This window comes from Sciurus carolinensis, chromosome 10 (genome assembly GCF_902686445.1).
Source record: "Sciurus carolinensis chromosome 10, mSciCar1.2, whole genome shotgun sequence".
Classification (NCBI taxonomy): Eukaryota; Metazoa; Chordata; class Mammalia; order Rodentia; family Sciuridae; genus Sciurus; species Sciurus carolinensis.
This window is the reverse complement of record NC_062222.1, coordinates 79,678,846-79,684,937: the sequence shown is the minus strand read 5'-3', so window position 1 is coordinate 79,684,937 and position 6,092 is coordinate 79,678,846.

The window sequence follows — 6,092 nt, the reverse complement described above, 5'->3', positions numbered from 1 at the left end:
TACATGATTCTCTCAGTTCCTATAGGTTCCTATAGTCTCAACCCTCCATTCCAGCTTCTTCCTGGTCTTTCCAGGTTTTTTTTTTTTTTTTTTTTTTTTTTTGCACCCAGTGGTGTTGGGGATTAGACCCAGGGCCTTCTACTTGCTCGCTAGGCGAGTGCTCAACCACTGAACATCACCTCCAGCCCTATCTGGTCTTAATTTGCTCTTTTGTAAAACTTTAGTACCAACTGTTGCCTGCTTAATCAAAGTGTATTGAAAGAATCACCAATGAAGTGAACAAATTATGAGTTCGAAGAGGTTAATGTGCTTGCATTAAAAAAAAAAGTGATTTCCAGTCACTCCACGACTGATATTAAAAAGATAAAAATTAGGAACTGGATCCAGCTCAGTGGTAGAGAGCTCAGTGGTAGAATGCTATCTTCTCGTCCTTCACAGCATACAAAAAGCTCAGGGTTCAATCTCCAGCACTGCAAAAAGGAAAAAAAATAAAGATAAAAAAATTTTAAAATATAGAGGTATACCCACCCAGTTTCTATATTTTCAAAAATTTTTATCTTTATTTTGATGGATACCTGTAGTCCCATCTACTTGAGAGACTAAGGCTGAAGATTCACTTGAGCCTAAAACGTCCCCAGGCATTCCAGACCAGCCTGAGCAACATAGTGAGTTGTTGTCTCAAAGGTAAACAAAAAACAGGATTTTTTAAGGGTTTCAAATGGTGGTAAGAGAAGGTCATTTTCCTGGCTTAACAATGGAGTGAAGTCAAGAAAGCAGTTGGGCAGCTTTTTAGCAAGACTACGTTGTGGACTAAGAATTGGCTCCTCCACCACATGAGTGGAACCCAGGGGAGATCTCTTGGGGTGCAGTCTTCCAGTGTGGACTGGCAATTGCTAGGCCCTGGAGGTATGCTGATTTAGAATCTCCAGACAAACTGGCATTCAGTGAAGAGCCTACAGCCTAGCTATGCCCTACCTCCAGAAGTTCCACCTACTAGATTACCTCACTCACTCCAGCAATCCACCCATTGGGTGGGGCATCACAACCCCCACCTAACACTGCTAAGAAGAGACCATGAGAATCTTTTGAACTCCACCAAAATAATACTTTAACTTTTCATCAAGACTTTTAATTTCCCCCTTCTTTTTTTCTTTTCTCTGTTTAATTGTGACCTTAATAGTTCATGGACATTTATACATATTCATATAGGTATTTTTGTCATTTCTGAAGCCAGTTAATTTTCATGGACTGGTTTTTTTGAGGACTGGGACATTTGAATATTATATTTAAGTTTTCTTTTGTATTTGTTTATTTTAATTTTAATTTTTTAATATTTCTTTACATATATTTTTTTCTCACCTGTTTCCCTTAATTCTCTCTTTTCTTCTGCTGACAGCCAATCTCTATTATCTCTTTTACTCTTCCTTTAATTGTTTACTTCTATCTTCTCATCTCTCATAATCATCATATGTTATATAACTTCTGTTCTCTTCCTGTCCACCATTTGAAATTGTAAACACTTTTGCAAACTTACTGTTTTTATTGTAGGCAAAAACTGATTATATCCTTTTGGTTTGGTATATGTTGTAGCAGGAACTAATTGGTTTAAGGCTGTATGTTGTTTGCATTGGTGGTTGTTATTATTTGTCTCACCCTAAATAGTGAGGTACTAGGAACCTTCAGGGACACTTAAGTCCACAGGATAAAAACTCTGCTGCCTCAGACCCATACTGTTATATGGGTAGACACAACAAACAACATGAACAAGGGAACAAATCACCCCAAACAAACCAAGATACTCCAATACAGAATCCATCGACAGGACAGTGGAAGAAAGGTCAGAGAAGGAGTTTAGTACGTACATAACTGATCTTTGAATTATAGCATGATATAAGAAATGAAATCAGAGGGAAAATATAGGAAGTGAAAGATCACTTCAATAAAGAGATAGAGATTCTGAAAAAAAAATTAAGCAGAAATCCTCAAAATGAAGGAATCGATAACCAAATTAAAATTCAATGGAAGCTGGGCATAGTGGTGCACAGCTGTAATCCGAGCAGCTTGGCAAGTTGAGGCAGGAGAACTGCAAGTTCAAGGCCACTCTCAGCAATAGCGAGATCCTAAGTAACTCAATGAGGCCCTGTCTCTAAATAAATTATGAAAACAGGGCTGGGGTGTGGCTCAGTGGACAGGTACCCGAGTTCAATCCCTGGTACCAAAATAAAAAACTCAATGGAAGACATCATCAACAGATTAGATTACTTGAAAGTCAGAGTTTCAGGCAATAAAGACAAAATATATAATCTTGAAAATAAGGTTCACCATGGAGAAAAGATGTTAAGAGACCATAAACAGAATTCCCCCAAAATTTGGGATAACCTGAAAAGACCCAATTTAAGATTTATCAGGATAGATGAAGGCTCAGAGATATAACCCAAAGAAATGCACAATCTTCTCAATGAAATAATATCAGAAACTTTCACAAACCTAAAGAATGAACAGGAAAATCAAATACAGAAGGCTTACAGGACCTCAAATATACAAAATTGCAACAGATCCATACCAAGGCACATTACCATGAAATGACTAACATACAGAATAAGGATAGAATTTTAAAAGTTGCCAGAGAAAAACAATGGGTTACATTTAAAGGAAAACCAATCTGGATCTCAGCTGATTTCTCAACCCAGACCCTCAAAGCTAGGAGGTCTTGAAAGAAAATGGAGTTCAGCCAAGAATACTATACCCAGCAAATTAAGCTTCAGAATTGATGATGAAATAAAAACCTTCCATGATAAACAAGAGTTAAAATAATTCACAACTAGAAAGCCTCCATTACAAAACATACTCTCTAGTTCATGAAGAATTGAAAAATAAAGTGAAAATCAGAAAAGGGAGGAACTACACTAGAAGAAGAGTGAATCAAAGGAGAAACTAATTCAAATTAAAACCAAACATATCAAAATGGCAGGGAATAACCATCATTTCTCAATAATAACACTGAATGTAAGTGGCCCCAATTCATCAATCAAAATACATAGACTGTCAGATTGGATTAAAAAACAAGACTCAACAATACACTGTCTCCAACAGACTCACTCTTAGACAAAGACATCCACAGACTGAAGATAAAAGGAAGGGAAAAAACATATCATTCACTTTGATCTCCTGAACATTCAGGGCTTGCTCATCCTCATATTGGATAAAGTGAACTTCAAGCAAAGTTAATCAGAAGGGACAAAGAAGGACATTTCAAAGACATAACAATCATAATATTATGCCCCAAACAATGCCCCCAATCATCTATGTACATCAAACAAACCCTTCTCAATTTCAAAATCAAATAGACCTAATAATACTGGATGATTTTACACACCTCTCCCACACTGGATAGAGCCTCCAAAGAAACTAAAGAAGCTATAGAACTAAAAATACAATTAATAATTTATATTTGGGCTTGGGTTGTGGCTCAGTGGTAATGTGTTCGCCTAGCACATGTGAGGCACTGGGTTTGCTCCTCAGTATCACATAAAAATAAATAAGTAAAATAAAGGCACTGTGTCCATCTACAACTAAAATTATTTTTAAAATAATAATTTAGACTTAATGGACATATATAGAATATTTCATCCATCAATGATTGAATACACTTTCTTCTCAGTAGCACATGGATCCTTCTCTAAAACAGACCACATCTTAGGTCACAAAGCAACTCTTACCAAATACAAAAACAAAATACCCAAACACCTGGAGATTAATAATACCCTATTGAGTGACCAATGGATAGCAGAAACAATCATAGATGAAATAAAAAAAAATACTTAAGGTAATAAGAATAGTGACACAACATATCAAAATCTCTAAGAAACTAAGAAGCCAGTTTTCAGAGAAGAGTTCATTGCATTAAGCTCATTCATTAAAGGAATAGAAAGTCAACAAATAAATAACGTAACATTACATCTCAAAGGCCTAGAAAAAAGAACAAATCAATGACAAAAGCAGTAGAATACAGGAAATATTAAAATCAGAGCCGAAATTAATGAAATTGAAACCAAAAAACTATTCAAAAAATGGACAAAACAAAAAGTTGAATCTTTGAAAAAATAAACTGATAAACCCTTATCCAAACTAATGTAATTTGACAGATAAAAGTAATTTGAGAGAAAACGCAAATTACTAAAATTTGTGATGAAAAAGGAATATCACAAGACACTACTGAAATACAGACGATAAGCAGAAACTATTTTGAAAACTTAGACTCAAATAAAATAGAAAATCTTAAAGACATGGACAAATTTCTAGAGACAAATGACCTCCCTAAATTGAAACAGGAGGACATAGAAAATTTAAACAGATCAATTTCAAGCAATGAAATTGAAGACATCATCAAAAGTCTACCAACGTAGAAAAGCCCAGGACCAGATGGATTCTCAGCTGAGTACTACCAGACCTTCAATAAGAACTAACACCAATTCTCCTCAAATTATTCCACGAACAGAAAAGGAATGAACCCTTACAAAATCATCCTATAAAGCTATGTATCACCCAAAGACAAATCAAGGAAGAAAATTTCAGGCCAATATCCCTGATGAACAGATATGCAAAATTCTTAATAAAATACTGGCAAACTGCATCCAAAAAAATATTAAAAAGATAGTGCACCATGATCAAATGTGGTTCATCCCACTTGTAAGGTTGGTTCATATATGGATTAATAAACGTAATTCATCACATCAATAGACTTAAAGACAAGAATCACATGATTATCTCAATAGATGCAGAAAAGCATTTGACAAAATACAGCATCAATTCATGTTCAAAACACTAGAAAAACTATGGATAGAAATAACATACCTCAACATTGTAAAAGCTATATATGTTAAATCTAAAGCCAATATCATTCTAAATGAAAAAAAAATTGAAAACTTTTCCTCTAAAAACTGGAACAAGACAAGGATGCCCAAGAATTTTTTACCACTTCTATTCTACTTAGCCCTTGAAGCTCTAGCCAGAGCAATTAGGCAGAAAGAAGAAATTAAAGGGATATGAATAGGAAGAGAAAAACTCAAACTATCTCTATTTGCTGACAAATTGATTCTATATTGAGAAGACCCAAAAACTACACCAGAAAACTTCTAGAACTCATAAATGAATTCAGCAAAGTAACAGGATATAAAATTAACACCCATAAATCAATTGCAATCTTCTACATCAGTGATTAATCAACTGAAAGAGAAATTAGGAAAACTATCACATTCATAATAGCCTCAAAGAAATAAAATATTTGGGAATCAATCTAACAAAAGAGGTAAAGATCCTCTACAATAAAAATTCAGAACACTAAAAAAGAAACTGAAGACCTTAGAAGATGGAAAGCTCTCCCATGTTCTTGGATAGGCAGAATAATATTATCAAAATGGCCATACTACCAAAAGCACTATACATATTTAATGCACTTCCTCTTAAAATTCCAATGACATTCTTCACAGAAACAAAAAACGCAGTCATGAAATCATTGAAAAATAAGAGGTCCAGAATAGCCAAGTAATCTTAGCAAGAAAAGTGAAACAGGAGGCCATCATAATACCAGATCTTAAATTATACTACAGAGCTACAATAACCAAAAACAGCATTGTATTGGCACCAAAACAGACGAAGACCAATGGTATAGAATAGAAGACACAAAGACAAAACCCGCATAAATACTAGACAAATAAAATATACCATAAACACACACGGAGAAAATATGGCCTCTTCACACCTACTAGATGAAAAAGTAGTCGCCCCAAATCTCCATCAATGTTGGCTTAGGAACTGAATTCTCAACATGACTACTAAAGCGTAGAAGTAAAATCAAGTATCAATAAGGGATGGTATCAAACCAAAAAGCATCTTCACAGCAAAGAAACAATCAAGAAACTGAAGAGAGAGCCTATAGAATGGGAGAAAATCTTTGCCACTTGCACCTAAGATGAAGTGTATTCTCCAGAATATATAAAGAACTAAAAAAAAATCAACACCTCCCCACCCCACCCCACCCCCAAATTAACCCAATCATAACAGGCAAAGGAACTGAACAGACACTTCACAGA